We start from the raw sequence: 19,426 nt of genomic DNA on the forward strand, positions 1-19,426 counted from the left end.
AAAAGGCTTCACTCAAGTAGAGCTTTGTACCAAAAAACTCCATCCTGGCAAATTAGTGAGCAGGAGTGAGGGCAGGCTCTAAAGGCCAGGAGAAAAAGTCCTCTTTGTACCCCAAGCTATCTCTCTCCCCAGTGCTGTTTTGACAGGAAGCCTTCATTTGTGCCACCTCCTGTGGCAGGCCAAGTTCCCTGCATTTATCCTGTCTTTGTTAAACTATGTTCCAGTGTTGAAATAACCTGCTACAATTATTTCAAGGGTCCTTTTGGTAGAAAACAAGGGAGCTGAACCTAATGAAATGATTCATTATTGGCAATGGTGGCTTTCTTGGTTTCTGGAAGCTTGCTATATCTAAGCATGGGTGTAATATCACAATGCTCCCTGTCATTTAGGACTGGTGGTGATCATCAGGTATTGAAACATTTGACCTCTCCTAGTTGGGCCCCGGATGGGTAGGTTTTGGGGTTGAACACAGGGCCTGAGAGCTGACCATGAGCTCAGAATAGAAGCTCAGTGCTTTACCATTAGGTGTCACACCTTCACTTCTGGTATCTGTATTTGTGTGTGTGTATGTGTGTGTTTGTGTGTATCTGTGTGTGTATGTCTCTGTGTGTCTGTGTGTGCATGTATGTGTGTGCATACACTTCTCCTGGAGCTTGAACTCAGGAACTGAACACTGGACCTGAGTTTCTCCGGTACAAGGATAGCATTCTATCACTTAAGCCACACAACCACTTCAGGCTTTTTACTAGTATGTGATACTAAGGGATCAAACCCAGGGATTCATACAGACAAAGCACTCTACAACTAAGACACATTCCCAGCACTCCACTTCAGGTTTCTCTCTTTTTTTGGAAGTTGGAGGAATTTATATCTAGGAATGGGTGCTTTCCTTGAGTTCTTCAGCTAAAGCCAATCGCTCTACCACTTGAGCTCCAGCACCCCTGGAGGTTTTTCGTAGTTCACTGGAGAAAAGCCTCTCAAGCAATTTCCTGCCCAGCCTGGCTTTGGACTGTGATCCTCAACTCTCAGGCTCCTGAGTAGCTAGGATGGCAGGTGCGAGTCACTGGCTCCCAGCTTCCAGTTCATGATTCTAAGTGGTGAAAAGGAGATAATAGTCTCATGGGATCTTTTGGGTCTGGGATAGTTTGGAACTGATATCATCATATCTCAGCTTCCTGAGTAGGCAGGATGACAGACCTCAGCTACAGATACCTAGACTGTAACACTCTGTTGCAAGGGGGTCCTTGGCTCCACGTGGTAGGGGGCTAGCCATGAGCCCAACAGGGAAGGGTCAAGGGCTAGGCCCTGACTTCAAGGTTCATGACCGAGAAAAAGAAACCCAAACAATTTTCTGCAGGAGACAACTCACTAGAGTTAGGTACAAACATAATTTTGGCCCTGACGTGGGGACGTATCTGAGCCTCAAGATTCTCTACAGTACAATCATCTGACTTGTGGAGCTCTTACAAGAACCAGATGAAAGTAGGACTCAGCACACAAAACCTCATGAAGGATTCATCACATAGCTGTATCCCACACACTGTCATTAGAATTAGGGTGCTGTCATCAATATCACCATTCTTTCAGAGACATGTCACAAACCACACAAAGTTCACATCTAGTGATTTAGAGGGGTTTCTTTTGGTGGGAAGATGGAGTCAGCCACGGGGATTGCACTGAAAGCCTAGTTACTGTCCTAGGATCTTTTGCTCAAGGCTAGAGCTCTACCACTTTGAGCCACAGCTCAGAGTTTCACAGACTTCCTTCCAGGGCTGGGTTTTATACTCACCACTGTCAGATCTCAGCCCCCAAGTATCTTGGATGACAGGAGTGAGTGAACCAGCAGCATCTGGTTCCGTCCAGCTGGGTTGCAACGGTTTACCTCTGGCTAATTCAGGTGAGACAGCAGCTGTCTGCACGAGACTCCAGACTTGCTCTGTGATGAGGTATTTGCAGTGATATCCTTATATAGTTGCAGTCAGAACATTCTATCTTTTTTGGTGCCATTCCTGGGTCTTGAGTAAGAGTCTTGACACACAGTCTCTAAGCTTCTATGCTCAGCTAGTGCTCAGCTGGTTGAGCAACAGCGCAACTTCCAGATTTATCTATGCACACAGTAGAGAGGAATCGACCCTAGGACTTTGCATGTACTAGGCGAGCACTCAATCACTGAGCCTCAGTAGTGACAGGTGTATAAACAGATAAATGTGTAGATTGGTAGATAGAGAGATAGATAGATAGATAGATAGATACATAGATACATAGATACATAGATAGATTGATGTAGATGCATCAAACAAGAGACAGATGTTTGTATACTATGAAATTGCATATACAATATTACTACCGATTATTGGCAATTAAATTATTCCTTGCTTTTTTAATTATCATGATTGAATACATAATAAAGGATTAATTGAAAATTAGTCAATGTAGCATAATTGTTGTATATCATTTTATAATATAATCATACACTACCAATTTAATTGTTACTTTTATAACATTCCATTTGTATGGATGTATACGGGAATGAGTTTCTTAGAATCTCTGCCATTCATTAGTGGCAATCCTGGGATTTGACCTCCAGAACTAAGTTGCCAGTTTCAGTATGGCTTCCTTAATAGCCTGCCAAACATCAGCAATGCAAGGTAATGTACACTTTCTAGGACTGGTCATTTTGACCCAGGATGGTCACAATACAAAGGAAAAAAAAGTAAAACCACCTTCTTGAACTTCTCAGTTTTATGCTTCTCCTTTTTATTTGTTTTTTGCCAGCCCCAAGATTTGAACTCGGGTCCTCTTTTACAAGGGTCAGCTGTGACAGAAATGCCAAGACCTGAGTGCAAGCCCTGTGCTCGGCTAATAATAATATAATAACAATAATAAAGCCATGGTTTGGAATTTGCCCCATTTTCCTGGCAGGCCTTGTATTTGAACTCAGGGTATGGTTAATTCTGTGGCACCGTGGGTGAAGGGCAAAGGCTCACCATGCTTGAAGGCAAGAAATTCAGTGTAGTTCTCAGGGCCTGAATTGAAGCCCCAGCACTGGAAAAAGTAATATTAATATATGAGATCTATTTACATGCATAGGTTTACTGTGTATGATGCTTATCACTCTTATTTATTTAGTATTATTACACATATAATATTTCTTTTATTACATCATATCACATAGGATATATCAGCATATGGATTATGCATCATCCTGAGACCCAGGACTTTCTCAGAGAAGGAAAAAATAAATATGTCAAAATTGGCTTCTTAATCCACGAATAAATTTTTGGCCATGCTGGGATTTCAACTCACAGCCTTCAATGGCCAATCCATAAATGGGGTCACAGTCTTAGCACACCATCCTCCGGCAAACTGAGCTGCCAGGAGTTCTGAGGACCTGTGATAAAGCCATAGGAGTGCCAGATAGATAGATGGATAGATAGATGGATAGATAGATAGATAGATAGATAGATAGATATGTAGATATAGATATGCATACAGAGAGATGGAATGTGAGGATAATAAATTATATATGTATATCTATATAATTACCAATTATTCATTACTAAATAGTGCCTCCATTTAATGAAGTATCAAGGCTGAATACTTATAAAAGCATTAATTAAAAATTAGTCAATAGCCTTCTATTAAGGGAATTATACCATAGTTCTGGAATGGAAGATATAAATCCAATAATTTTTGTGTGGAATTCTAAAATAGAATCCTGGATTAACTGCAAATTTATTACTTTGATAATATTCCATTAACATTCCAATGAACAGGAAGGATCTCCTTCCATTTGTGGGTGGCAGTCCTATCAATTGGACTCCAGGCCTGGGTAGTTTACTTTGAATGCAAACCATTGGAATGACACCATGAAGATTTCAGATTGTTACAATTATAAAAAATAACATCAAGAAGAATAGAAACCCAGGAGCCATTGGCTCCTGCATGTAATACTAGTTCCTCAAGAGGCTGAGATGTAGAGAATGCCAATTTGAATTCAGCGGGGGCAGGAAAGTCTATGAGACTCTTATTTCTAAGATGTCACAAGAAAAAATGAATGGAGCTGTGGCTCAAGGGCAGAGCACTACCCTTGAACAAAAGGAGCTCAGGGACAGGGCCTAGGCTCATAGTACAAACCCGGAATTGCCCCCCCCCCCCCAAAAAAGGAGGCAATAACTCCATGTCTCCGTATATGGATGCATGATGTATGGATGATGGACATTCAGCAGGTTGCCCATGGCCAGCCTCCCAACCTTGTCAAGTTGGGACAAGCCCTGAAGAGTACTCAGTCTGAGCCTACAGCTTGACCAAAGCATCCTTCTCTGCCATTTAATAGCTGAAGACTTATGTTCTGGCTGAAGTCTCCCATCGGGACACCTAGCAGCCAGCCACTGCCTAAAGGGAGACCACAGTTCCTAGACTGTAGGAGTTGCCGAAGTTTCTGGCTCCATAGTCTAGACCTCTGGGGCTTGGTGGCTCTCACTCATTTATCATTCCTCATTGCCGAGTCTCAGGCTGGTCCCAAATCTTGGCAAAGATATTAAATAGTCAGCAATTTCTATGCCAAGAGGGGTATGCCAATAAATCCCACCCTCATAACTCTTGTTAGAAGTGAACCTTGGGTTGTGAATGTGGCTTAGTGGTATAGTGCTTACCTAGCACACACTAAGTCCTGGGTTCAATTCCTCAGTACCAAAGAAACAGAAAAAGCCAAAAGTTGCACTGTGGCTTAAGTGATAGAGTGCTAGACTTGAGCAAAAGAAGCTCAGGAACATACCCAGACCCTGAGTTCAAGACCCAAGACTGGCAAAAAGAAAAAAAAATGAGCCTGGTATGATATATTCTTGTGGGACTCAGAGGAGGGCCATGGTTATAGGTAAGAGGTAAGGTAGAGGGCAGTTGCTGGTGGCTCACCTCTGTAAGCAACTCAGGAGGCTGAGATCTGAGGATCCCAATTGGAAGCAGGGAAGTGTATATAAGACACTTTTCTCTAATTAAACACCCATAAAGCCAGAAGTAGAACTGTGGTTCAAATAGTACAGTGCTAGCCTATAGCACAAAAGCTCAGGGATCAGATAGAATCCAGGCCATGAATTCAAACCTTAGGACAGGCACACATGCACACACAACACACACACACACGCACACACACACACACATCAAGATAGAGCATTTGCCAGTCACCCTGCACAAGTTCCATCTCTAGCAACTCCATATTAAAAAAAAGAGGGATAAGGGAAGATAAGACTTGCTCCAGGAGGTGATATAACCAATGCCAAAATTCCACAGGAGTTCTAAGATATGGATCCAGGACAGAGAGCCTCAGGCAGAAGGTATAGCATGGGCAAAGGTCTTGAGGTGTGCTGTAGAACAGGTGGTGTGGGTGGAATGAAGGTTCTGTGGCTTCAGAAGAGTCTGTCAGGACATTCAAGGCTGGGCCAAGGTTTGTACCTTGAGTCACAGGGCAGAGGGTGGGGTCCCAGAATGGGGCCCGGGAGAAGAATAGCTGGCTTTTCACCATGGACTCCTGCCATTTCTGGTGGCTGGAATCCTATTTTTCACAGCTCCTGACCCTCAGAATTCCTTTGCCTGGAGGAGGCAGTACAAACGCATAGAAGAACTCTTGCCTATGAAAATCTTCTAGCCCAAGGTCACCAGTGGCTCAACCCCTGTAAATCTTAGCTACTCAGGAGACTGAGATAGAGATAGTGGGTCAATCCAGCTCAGGTGAGGAAAATTAGTGAGACTCTTCTTGTCGATGAACTACCAAAAGCCAGGAATGGAGTTGTGGCTCAATTGGTAAAGAGCTGTCCTTGAGAGAAAAAAGTTAAGAAACCAAAGCCCAGACTCCTGAGTTCAATCCCCAGTACAGGCACCTAAAAAATAAAGAAAAGCTTTCAAGAGCTCCTAGTCCAGTGTGGTAAAAGGCCATATCAGTCAGGCCCCAGTAGCTCACATCTGTACTCCTAGCTCCTCAGAAGGTTGAGATGTGAGGATTGTGGTTCAAAGCCAGCCCAGGCAGGAAAGTCTGGGAGACTCTGATCTCCAAGGAACCTCCAGAAAACCAGAAGTGGCTCTGTAGCTCAAGTGGTAACCTGAAGAGCTGGGGCGCAGTGCCCAGGCCCAGAGTTCAAGCCCCATGACCAACACCTAGCCTGGTTGGTCTAACTCTGTGGTTCTAGGAAAAGTATTTTCCAGTGGGCCCCTAAGGGTCTTCCGATGTCTAGATCTCCTACAAGTCTTGAAAGGAGCCTGTTTGGAGGTCTTTGCCTACAGAGCGGCCACAGTACCAGAGAAGGGTCAAGCCTTGGGGTATGGACCTCATTAGAAAGGCATCTGTCATATGTGCAATTTCGATCTGAGCAGTAATTCGATGTTTCAGACCACGGTTCTAGGCCAGGAGGAGCAGGAGCTGCAAGATGTCACACCAGGTAGTGTCCACTCACGCGGTCATCACAAGAGTGTGAGCTTGTCAGGCACACCTTGGGCAGGTGTGGAGTTGAGCTCATGAAAGGTTGTAGGCTCTGGAATCCACAGCTGGCTGGCTGCTGCTTGTATCAGCCCCTATCCCAGGAGTCCCAGTGCTCAGACCACTGCTTTCCTCACCTTTGCAAGGGAGTGGAAGGGGACAGATGAAGGTCGGCAATCGTGGGCTGAGTACAAAGGAGCGTCCCTAGTGTCCTTCCCTTGGTCCTGTGGCCCTGTGTATGGATGGAGGGGCAGGTTCCATGGAACTTAGTGCCATGGCCCAACCCCTCAGCCCAAAAAGGACTTAGGGAGAAACCACTTGATCTGGCTTGAGAGTTTACTATGAATATGACTCAAGACTGCCCCCAGTTCTAGCTCAGCTCATCATTACCACCTTCCTCTGTGTGTGTGTGTGTGTGTGTGTGTGTGTGTGTGTGTGTGTGTGTGTGTGTGTGTGCGCGCGCGCACGCACGCGCTCCCATGCACACCTTCTAGTACACATCTTGGTACTAGGGCTTGAACTCAGGGCCTGGGCTCTCTCCCTCACTTTCTTTATTCAGGGCTAGCACTCTACCACTTGAGCCACAGTTTCTCTTCCAGCCCTCGGGTGGTTATTTGCAGAAAAGAGTCTCACAGTCATTTTGAGCTGGGCTGCCTCTGAATGGCAATCCTCAGATCTGAGATTCCTGAGGAGCTAGGAATATGAGAGCATGAGCTATTAGCATCTGGCCAAACTTTCCTTCTTGGCTAAAACAGACTACCTCTCTCCCAGCTGAGCACCCATCTACATTACCCCGCCTACCCCAGGCTTCAGAGAAAACATAACCTCCTCCCATGAGAACAAAGAAATGGGACCAGGTTTGAGGTTTTTATTCTCCACATAATCAGGGGCTGATGAGAGCTGACATGGAGGTTAGAGATTTAGACCAGCATAAGTAGACAGCTGTTAGAACAGAAGAGAGTATGAAAAGACATCCTTGCAGCTGGATGCCAGTGGCTCATACCAGCAATCCTAGCTATTCAAGAGGCTGAGCTCTTAGGGTGGCAACTTAAAGCCAGCCCAGGCAGGAAATATGTGAGACGCTTCTGTCTACTAAACTACTAAAAAAGATGAAAGGTGAGCTGTGGTTCAGGTGTTAGAGTGTTAGCTTTGAGCAAAGGAAGCTCAGGGACAGTGCCAAGCTCTGAGTTCCAGCTCTAAGATTTTTTTAAGACACCCCCCCCACCCCAATCAGGCCATAAATCCAGATTTTGGTCCTCCTAGATCTCACTTCTGCTCCTGCCACTTCCACATCACAAGTGGCCGTGTGTGGCCAGCACTGGGTTAAGAAGTGAACTTACAAAAGGGGGGCATAGCCAGGTCAAGGCTAATACCCCAGAACATTGAGGTACTGGCCATACCAGTCTCTCATCCCCCACTTCCCTGGCCCTGGAATCTAAAGTCTGTCCCTCTGTATTCTGGCCATCCAGAATTGTCTAGAAGGACCTAAGAGGCCCAGCTGTGGCTGGAAGAAATACTTGCCTTCAGAAACGTACATTGACATTTCCTAGACACCGACCAATACTTCCAACCCACCTTGGCCTCACCTCCCATGTAGCCCCAAATCCACCTTGCTTTGGCAGCCTTTAGTCAGCTATCAAGCTTCAGTTGGCCAGAGTCACTGGCAAGCACCCTTCCCCCACTCCACTGCCAGACTTCTAGAAGTAGGACATGCAGCGAGAGGCCCAGCTGAGGAAAAGACAGGACATCGCATGACTGAACCTGTCCCCCACCTCAAGAGGCAGGTGAGAAATTATGCCAGCCAGCCCTGCAGACCCACAATCCCCTGGAGGCAGACAAAGATATGGACAGCTGGACTTGGGCCCCAAAGAAAAGCTGGAATGTGCAGGTCTCTGGCAATTTAGGACTCAAGGTAGACCCTGATGGGGGCTAAAGGCAAGGTTGCCATGGAGCAGTGGCACCATCCAAGGTCAGAAAGAGACAGACAAGCACCCAGGAAGTGGACAGAGAAAGATGAGGGGAAAGTACACACCACACACACACACACACACACACACACACACACACACACACACACACACACACACACACACGTGGGTAGCTCAAGGCCTCAGCAGTCCATGAGTACCTGAACATCCCAAACTCTGAGAAGATGGCACTACTGTCCCCAGAACAAATGTAGACTAAACACAGAGCCTCTCACACATCTGGAATGGCTCATCACACAGCATGGCGTTTCCTTCTGTACACACCTCTATGAAGAAAACTCACCCACCTTATTTTTGGTTGTAGGTCATGAGGTTTGAACTTTGGCCTTCACGCAGACTTCAGCTCTTCAGCTGAAGGTGTGCACTCTACCACTGGAGCCACAGCACCACTTCCGGTTTTCTGGTGGTTCACTGGAGATAGTCTCACAGACTTTCCTGCCCAAGCAGGCTTTGAACCATAATATTCAGATCTGAGCCACCTGAGTAGCTAGGATGACAGTGTGAATCAATGGCAGCTCCCAGCCTCAGCCACCTTCTTACACCCAGGGGAAACCCAACTTGTCAGGCCACAAGGCACATGCAACCCTTCACTTCAGACTTTGACACCAGCATCCAAAATCATTCTTCCTTGGGTGGAGAGAATATAATTGACACTACCCTCCCACACCTGCTCCCATTCTCCCACTCCCTGCCTAAGACAGGCCACAACCTCTGGAGTTCTTGGTAAGGTAACGCCCACCATGCTATGACTTCACACTCAGGCAAACCTGAGGAATTCTTAGAAATGTCTGTACACTAAAGCGAGCACCTGGTCTCCCAACCACAGAAACCCCACTCCTTCACCATCTCTTTCAAGCAAGGGGTATCTTTCTTGTTTTCGTGGTTGAGGGGCTTGGACTCAGGACTTGGGTACTGTCCCAGATGATGATTTTTTGCTCAAGGCCAGTGGTCTACCACTTGAGCCATGGTGCCACTTCTGGTTGGAGACTGGAGATGAGACTCTCATGGGAGCTTCCTGCCTGGGCTGGGAAACAAGATCCTCTGGATCTCAGCCTCCCAAGTATCCTGGATGACAGGTGTGAGTCACCAGCACAGGGCTTATGGTGTCTCATTCTTTAGAATTGCCACCTAGTCCTCCTCTAGAAACTACCACTTAGACACTCTGCTATGTCATTCAGAGACAGGGAGGCTCCTAATCTGGGTAGGGACATGGGCATTAAAGGGCCCCCTTCACATCACTACTCATTTCTAAATTCCCATCCACCTCCTCTGGATGGCCTGGTCTTCCAGGGCAGATCAGACCCACTAGGATGTCTGGGGCCTGTATAACCCAGCCCCATGCAAATGGTACTTGAGGATTTCTGGGGCCAGCTCCTCCAAGTTTCAGTGGAAGATGTTTGGAGGGTTGCCGATAACTGGTTCCAGGGGTGCCCAGGGCATAAGGATTGTCCATCTCACCTCTGTCAAAGAAGGAGACATGACACATGGATGGATCTACTAAGAGCTACAAGGCATAACAATCCACCTATCACCCATGTCCCTTAGAGTGCTGTTTTATGTTGACAGTCCTTGGGCTTGGCCTGGGGGCCTAGGCACTGTCCCTGAGCTTCCTTTGCTTGAGGCAAGCACTCTTCCACCTGAGCCACGATGCCACATCTGGCTTTTTCTGTGTATGCGGTACCTAGGAATTGAACCCACGGTTTCCTGTGCGCTAGGCAAGCCCACTACTGCTAAGACACAATCCCTATCCTGGATAGTGTTCTTATGTGACCTCTTGGGCCTGTCTCAGGACAATCTTGTACATCTGTACTGAGTTTCTCACCAGCAGCCCTGGATGGAAATGAACATGCTCCAATATGTTGTCCTTTATCTACAGCATCTTTACAATTTGTGCTTCCTGTCAGATTTTCCTTGTTAAGAAAGACCCCCTTTTAAGTGCTGCCTTTAAGAAGCCCGCTCCAATTGCCCTGGCGGGGAGGGGGGACTGGAGGGTGGCATCTTCTCAACTCTACACAGTGCCGGACTTGTCATGCTTTTCCTTCCAGCTGGTGTAGATTAAGAGCGCTCAAAGGGGAAAGCCTGGCTTTCACCACCCAATTTCTGAAGGCTCCGAAACACTACCCAGGGACTGGTGCTGTATCACACTCCACGAGAGGGCACTCAAGGCCCATGCAGTCTGTGGGAAGAAATGAGGCCATTTCTTTGTGTGGGCTTGAACTGAGGATCTGGGAGCTGCCTCTCTGAGTTTTTCTGCTCAAGGCTGGTGCTCCAGCATTTGAGCCATAGCTCCACTTCTAACATTTTGGTGGTTCCACGGAGAGTAGAGTCTCACTGGCTTTCCAGCTTATGGCTGGCTTCGATCTTTGAACCTCAGATCTCTGCATACTGAGGAGCCAGTATGTCAGGTATGAGCCTGAGCCAGATATGACAGGCACCAGAGCCTTTCTTTTGAGCTTCTGTTTATCTCGTGTCAACTAGCAAGCCCTAATTAAAATAGTCATTTACAGGGGATCAAGTTCCTCTCCTAGGTCAGTTATTCCAAGGAGATAAAATGTCTTTGGAAAAGGCTAGTCTGAGTTGGCCTAGGTGAGTGTGTTTTTGAGAGTATGAGTTTCTGGGATACCACCCCCATCTCTCTGGTGCTTCATTCTCCCAGTAGTAAGTACATCCATGATCTCCACCCCAAGGAAGGCTGGTAGGGGAGGGTTCATAAGGTCACATCAAGTGGGATGATCTGAATTCTATCCTGCAACTGAAGCTGGGAGAGATAATAGAGAGGAGAGGTTTAGAAGAACATCAAGGCAAGCCCCTTACCTTTGGCTACAAGTACTTTGGTAGTGAGATAACAGATGCCCACTATTCATTTTATTTTTTTGTGAGTCCCAGGGATTGGAATCAAGGCCTTAGTGTCATCCCTGAGCTTTTTTACTCAAGATTGAGGCTCTACAAATTGAGCCACTGCACCATATATATCTTTTTTGTGGGGGGGGGTGAGGTGGTTTATGGGAGATAAGAATCTCACAGACTCTCCTGCCTTGGCTGGCTCTGAGTCACGACCATCAGAACTCAGCCTCCGGAATAGCCAGGATGACAGGCTAGAGCCACCAGCACTTGACCACCACCATCCATTTATAATCCCCTGGGGCCATTTCCGGGCCACTCTCACTGCATCACCGTTGTTGTGAGTGTGAAGCAGACTCGAGTGTGTTTGATACTTCAACAGCCTACCTACCTTTGAGCATTGTTCCGGGTCAGTTTGATGGCAGCTTCCTCCTTATGCATAGCAATGACTTGGCTCTGTCACCAGAACAAATATCCCCCAGGAGGTATCGGGTCTGGGATCTTTTCTCTGCACATCACATCCCCTCCCTGAAACGACACACCCCAATAAAGCAAAGTAGACATAGAGTGAATTCATTTTCTTATAATCAGGGTGTGGCCAGATAGGTGACAGTGGGATCAGAGGCCTTGGATTCGGCTGTGCGGTTGGACAACGTGATGCCTCCTCATCCACTTTCCTTTAACTGTCTTAGAAGAGGTTAGTGAGAAAGGACTCACCAGATGAACTGACAATGAATAAACATCACGGTCTATGCCAGGCACAGAGGGGCTTGCTTGAGAGAGTGAGTTCAACAGCCTGAGCAAGAAAGCTCCTGACCCACAGCCTACCTCCAGAATGAGAGGGTCACCTCGGGTCCCAGCCACATGGCAACCTCCTCCAGCACCCATTCAACAAGTTCCTGTGAGAGAGAGAGACAGAGAGTTCCTATGAGAGAGAGAGAGAGAGTGAGTGAGAAAGAGAGAGAGAGAGAGAGAATATGTCAGAATTACACTTAAGCCCTATAATGGTAACTACAAAGGAGGCTGAGATATGAGGATCATGGTTCCTAGCCAGCCTAGGCAGGAAGGTCTGTGAGACACTTATCTCCAAAGAATCACCAGAAAACCGGAAGTGGTGCTGTGGCTCAAGTGGTTGAGTGCTAGCCTTGATCTGAGGAGCACGGGAACAACATCCAGGCCCAGAGTTCAAGCCTCATGGCTAACAAGAAGTGGACTTCCCACCACAAGAAGTGGACTGAATAGCACCCATTGTCCTAGGGAGCATGGCAGTGAAGTCAGGTCGAGCTTTCTTTCAGTTGGGGGTCATGAGTAGGTCACCCAGCTTCTCCATGCCTCATTTTCCCCAGCTGCAAAACTGAACAGTGAAGGATCCCCTTCCTCACGTGGATAGGGTAAAGATGAAAGAAAGCCATGTTTTGTTTCATAATCCCATACCTGTGGCACGATAAATAACAGGACCCATTTGAGCCCTTTCCAGGTATCTTCCTGTCATATGCTCACAGAATTGCCAAGAACCTTATCTGATGACCACTCCCTCTATGCCTGGCCCTGCCCCAGAGATCCCCCTGTATTGACCCCTTATTTCCTCATAACTGTCCTGTGATTATACTGAGGTCAGATGGTTCAATGCCCAACCCAGAACTTCAACTGTGGTCAAGAATAAGGTGCTGTCTCTGTCCCCCTGGGGAGCCATCCCCTGCAGCCTCACCCCCAGACTCTCCCAAGCTCCCTCTGCCACCAACCAGGCCCAAGGGAGTAGACACTTCCAGGGCACAAAGATCCATTGGTCTTATAATTTAACGGTGCTGAATCCCCTTCAAGCATCTCACACTTCCAGGCCCCCAGACCTCAGTCACAAAGCCCATGCACACCCCAAAGATTGCGGTTAGAAGTTACCAAAGGTCCAGTGCTCCTTGTTACAACCAACTTCTACACACACACACATACACACACACACAGACACACACACACAGACACACACACACACACACATAGACAGACACACACAAAGCCAGCACAGGTGGTTCCTGTCTATCATCCTCGATACTCAGGAGGCTGAAGTGTGAGGATCACTGTTCAAAGCCAGCCTGCACAGGAAAGTCTCTGAGGCTCTTATCTACAGTGAACCACCAAATAACCAGAGGTGGAGCTGTGGCTCAAGTGTCAGAGCACATGCTTTGAGCACAAAAGCTCAGGAACAGCCCCTAGGCCTAGAGTTCAAGCCCCAGTTCTTTTTTTTTTTTTTTGGGTCCAGTTGTGGGGCCTGAACTCTGGGCCTGGTCACTGTCCCTCAGCTCTTCAGCTCAAGGCTAGCACTCTACCACTTGAGCCACAGCGCCACTTCTGGCTTTTTTCTTTTTGCTTATGTGGTGCTGAGGAATAGAACCCAGGCCCTCAGACATGCAAGGCAAGCACTCTACCACTGAGCTATCATCCCAGCCCCATCCCAGTTCTTTCTACCTTCAAACATGCACAGACACAGACACGGACACAGACACACACACAGACACACACACACACACACACACACACACACACACACACACACACACACACACACACACACACACACATGAAAAGCCCAAGGCTTCAGCAGTCCCTGAGAACAGAACCATAAACTCCCTCCATTAGGTTGAGCCTCTCACATATCTGGAATGTCTCATAGACCAGCATGGCATATCCTACCGTATGCACTGGTATGCAGAAAACGTAGTCACCCCTTTTTTGTGGTTGGTCATGGGGTTTGATATCTGGGCCACGGTGTTGTCCCTCAGCTCTTCAGATGAAGGTGAACACTCTCCCACTTGAGTCACAGCACCACGTCCTGTTCTCTGGTTGGTCCATTGGACATCAAGTCTCACAGACTTTTCTACCCGAGTTGGCTTGGAACCATGGTCTTCACATCACAGCCTTCTGAGTATCTAGGATGACAGTTGTGAGGCACCAGTGTCTTCAGGCTTCAGCCACCTTCATATACCCAGAGGAAAGCCATATCCTCAGGCCACAAACTTCTTGCAACCCTTCTTTCAGACTTTGACACCTAGCACTCAAATTCATCCTTCAATGGAGAGAATACAAACACACTCTCACCCCTGCACCCATTTTCCCACTCCCTGCTTGCCACAGGCCATGTCCTCTTGAAGCTGTGGCTTCAAACTGGAGCAAACTTGGGGAATTCTTAGAAATGTCTGTACAGTGAGGCCAGAACCTGGTCTCCCAACCACAGCACACACCCCGCTCTCCCCCACACCTCCACCATCCTTTGCAGGCAAATATGTCTTACTTTCTTTTTTTCTGTTGTGGGGCTTGAACTCTGGGCCTGGGTGCTATCCATGAGCTCTTCAGCTTAAGGTAAGCACTCAATTACTTGAGCCACCCCTTCCAGTTTTCTGATGGTTTGTTGAAAAAAAATGTTTCAGGGTTTTTTCTGACCAGGCTGGCCTTGATCTGTGATCCTCAGATCTCACCTCCTGAACACCTAGGATGACGGCTATGAGCTACTGGCAACAGGCCAAACATATTTGTCCATGCCTGTCATCCTATCCCTTCAAGAGACTGAGATCTGTGGACTGCAGTTGGATGCCACCTTTAAAGTCCATGAGAACCCTTTATCTCCAATTAAACCTCCAAAAGAGTTGGAAGTGGAGCTGTGGCTCAAATGATAGTGATAGCTTTGAGCATAAGAGACAAGGGATAGGACCCAGTCCTTAGTTTCAAGCTTTTTCTAGCAAAGACCCACCCAAGAAAGGGAAGCAGGTGGGCACACAGGAGCTCAAAGCTCAAACATAATACTCAAGACTTCCAGAACAGACCCCATCCGGCTCTGATTCTCTAGATTCTATATCCTACGTCATGGCAGTCTTAGATGGGACTGACCATGAGCCAAGTTAGGGCATTCAAGTACAATCTCATACTTAGATCCCCTGACCTTATGAAAGACTCAGTATCTCTCACTGTCCTGCCTCAACACTGGGCAGTGAGGTGAGTTCTAGTTATCCAACCACAGGATGTAGGAACAAAAGCATTTCTTGGACAAGAGATGCAGACTGGAAGGCTCTAGGTCCGTCTCTTTCGGGAAGGGGAAAAGGGCTGATCCATAGCAGGAATGTTCCTAGGTTGTGAGTATCCTCAAAGAAACAACCCTGCTCAGAGCCCAGTGCCTCTTGTTTTCCCACCAGCCTCTACAGAACCCTGCCCCACCATCAGCCTGCCCTCTCTGAATCCCAAATCTGCCTTCTAGACTAAATGCTGAACCAGCAAAGAGACCCACATCTGCCTATGAGAATGGCAGTCACGGGGTCCTAGCGCCCCCTACAGGAAGTCTCCTGGAAACACAGTCCTGACTCCTGCCTTCATTCCCTGACTGTCCTCTGCCAGAGGCACACTTACCTCTGTCTCTGGTCTTGGAATGAACACTGGAGTTGTGATCTTCAGATTGAGCCCTGGAAATCCCAGTCCTCAAAGTTGTACTGCACAGGCATCCGGCAGTGGACGACAGCCAGGTGCTCAACGGTGAACCCAAGACATCAAGACTTTTAATAACCCTATGGTTGGTCAAAGGCTCTATCACTGATAGTCTAGATTGTCAGGCGACATCATGGATCCAATGTCCTGACACATCTTACCTGGGATCATCCTCTGATTTCATCTTCCTTCTTATCCCTTGCCCCCCCTTGACACTCTGTCACCCCAACACCTACCTATCTGTTGGACCCTTTCTTCTTATCTGACCAGAAAATAAACTTGGTGGAGCCAGGAGAGATTAAAACCTGGTGACCCACCCTGAGCCCTAGGGTCTACATCCTTCTGCAGTCGGCGACCACACAACACCTGGATTTCATGAAGTTGCTGATAGGTCAGTGGCTTGATCCTACATACTGGGTTAAATCTCTGAAACTGTTCCCACAGAGATTGTGAATGGTTGGCTCCCTTGATCCAGGGACTCCAAACCAAGCCTTGCCTGTTCCCCCTTCTTCTTCCGTTCCTCTTTTTCTCACTCAATCCTTCCCTCCTCTCACTCTCTTTTCCTTTCTTCTCTCACTCATGGGCCTTGAACTCAGACCCTGGATGCTGACCAGGAGCCTTTTTACTCAAGGCCAATAGACTTCAACTTGAGCCACACATCCAATTCTGGTGTTTCCTTTTTGGTATTTAGTTGGAGATAAGAGTCTTACAGGACTTCCTGCCCAGGCCTTAAGCCTCAATCCTCCCATCTCAGCCTCCTAAGTAGCTAGGTGACAGGTGTGAAGCACTGGCATCCAGATCAATCCAAGGTTTCTTCCTGTGCTATGGAACCAGCACTGGATCGTTTCATCTATGATATCTCCCCCGAGAAGCCTGGTGCACACTGTAACTGTTTGTTGTGTAAGTATATGAGCATCTGCCTATGACAATACTACAGAAAAGTCCCATTCGATGCAGGTAAGCATCCTGGGGGTGGAGGGCAAAACCTGATGAAGCTCTCCCACAATTCTCCCTCCTCCCTCTTCCCACCCTCCTGGTGACACCACACTTAACTCTTTTGGCTCCGAGGATGTGAGCCATGATGTACTAGCTGGATTCTGGGGCCTGTGGAATGCCTATCTTCTCAAAGATTTCTGTCCAGCAGCTGACCAGTTCTGTGGCACTCAATTCCCCACTCAGGTGTGAATAAGGTTGCCAGTGAGCTGAGGCCCTGCTCAAGGGTCCTCCTCTCCTCCCCTCTGGAGCCAGGAAGGATGGTCTACCACATCTTGTCCCCAAGTTTCATGTTGCAGAGAAAGGATTCTCGCGGCATCCCGGGTTTCTGAATCTCCCAGAGTCCCGTGAAGGTGCTGGTAATCATCTTTGCTCACATCTGGGGCTGAACTCAGGGTCCCTGAGATTTGTTGCATTTTTTAAACAATTTACCATTTGAGTCATGCCTCACTTCTGGCATTTTGCTGATTAATCAGTGATAAAATTCTCAGAGACTTTATTTTGTGGGCTGCCTTCAATCAACAATACTAAAATCACAGCCTCCCAAGGAGCTAGGAGAAGATACATGAGCCAACTCTTCCCAACTTCTATTTACTACTTGTATATGAGCTTTCACAGACTAAATTGTTTTACACTTTGTTGCGCTCAACTCTATCGTTTTCCTTTCCTATAATTTTAATGTCAAATTTAAGAATGCTTCATCTCTCAAATTGTAAAGATGTCTTGACAATTGGACTCATTGGACTAGAAGGCTGCTGGTATCTAAGATAGTACTAAAATGTTAGACTTGAGCCTATCTTTAGGACTGCTTAATACAATTGATTTTCAGTCAGTATTCTTTTTGTTGGTGGTGGTGGTGATTGTGATGGTTGTGGGCCTTGAACTCTGGGCCTGGATGCTGTCCCTCAGCTCTTTATCTCAAGGCTAGAGCTCTACCACTTGAGCCATAGCACCACTTCCGGTAAGCAAATTTCTTTGCTTTAATTCACATCACTTTTTTTGTTTTATATGCCACAGTTTAATACTGCTTGAAGTTAACATTTGAATAAATTGTTATGTTTAAGTCAATGTTCACTTTTTAATTATCTGAAATACTGTCTAACCTATCACCAACTATTAAAGAGAATATCCTCAAATGATTGATTTTACCCCTAACTAAATATTCCTTGATAATATTTACGTGGATATAATCTGGTGCCCTACATACCCATTGAGCTGTATAATCTTTCCTCTACAAATATAACAATTTTACACTAACAGTTTTATTATTGGACAGAGAAATATATTCCAGCTTATTTTGCTTTGTCAATGACTAAAAGAGTGCTTTTAGAAATTGTCATAAACATAAATAAATCTGTGAATCTGAGCTCTGTTGTCTCATGATTGTAATCCTAGCTGCATAGGAGGCTGAGATCTGAGGACTGTGGTTCAAATCCAGCTGGAATGGGAATGTCCATAAGATTCTTATGCCCAATTAACCACCAGAAAACCAGAAGTGACACAGTTGCTCAATGAGTAGAGCATTCACTTTGAACTGAAGAGCAGAGCAACAGTGCCCAGGACCAGATTTCAAGCCCCATGAATGACCAAAAAAAAAAAAAAGGGAGGAGACAATTTATATCTTTGCTCAATTGTATCCTCCAATCCACAAAAATTATATGTCTCCATTTATTTAGGTTTTTGCTTTTATATTGAGCATTGTATAATTTTCAGTGAAGATGGGTGAACAGCACTTTAATACAATTTGTCAATGTTTGAAGATAGCACAAAGAAATTCACACAAAACAGTTGAAAAAAAGGCAATGGGAATGGAGAAAGACAGAAACCAGAAACAGATTAATCAGGCCCTTCATTAATATGTGAAAGTGTAAAATATTTCAATAAGATTTCTCCATACAATTAATATACACCAATTAATAAATATCTTCCAAAGGCTTTTGTATTCAAGTATGGCATAAAGGGTAAATACAGATTCTGTGGTGAAATGAAAGAAAGAGATGAGAAAATGCATACTTATAGTGATTATGTAAATAAACTAAGACATTCGGTCAACATTCTGAGGGCTCTTAGCTCATTGGTCTAGAAGGCTGCTGGAATCTAAGATTATACTAAAATATTAGACTTGAGCCTACCTTTAAGACTGCTTAATACTATTGATTTTTCAGTCAGTATTCTTTTTGTTGTTGGTCGTGGTGGTTGTGGGGGTTGTGGGCCTTGAACTCTGGGCCTGGGTGCTGTCCCTCAGCTCTTCAACTCAAGGCTAGAGTTCTACCACTTGAGCCATAGTGACACTTCCGGTTTTCTGGTGGTAGAGATAAGAGTCTCATGGACTTTTCATGCTCAGTCTGACTTTGAAACACGATACTCAGATCTCAGCCTCCTGAGTAGCTAGGATTACAGGGGTGAGCCACCCGCAACTGTATATACATGTATATACACATCTGTATATTCTTATATATGTATACAGGTATTAGTATATATACACATGTAAGTATGAATATATGCATATGTACATATAGTGTGTATACATATAAATATATTTAAAGAGACTTGAATCAGAAATATATTAATAGCATACTAATGCCAATGGAAAACTTTAACCATCCTGAATAAGTTATAAAAAATCCAAATACATATCTCTATAGTAATATAATAACAACCAAGGAACATA

The sequence above is a fragment of the Dipodomys spectabilis genome, unplaced genomic scaffold, assembly GCF_019054845.1.
Source record: "Dipodomys spectabilis isolate Male_0828 unplaced genomic scaffold, ASM1905484v1 ptg000293l, whole genome shotgun sequence".
Classification (NCBI taxonomy): domain Eukaryota; kingdom Metazoa; phylum Chordata; class Mammalia; order Rodentia; family Heteromyidae; genus Dipodomys; species Dipodomys spectabilis.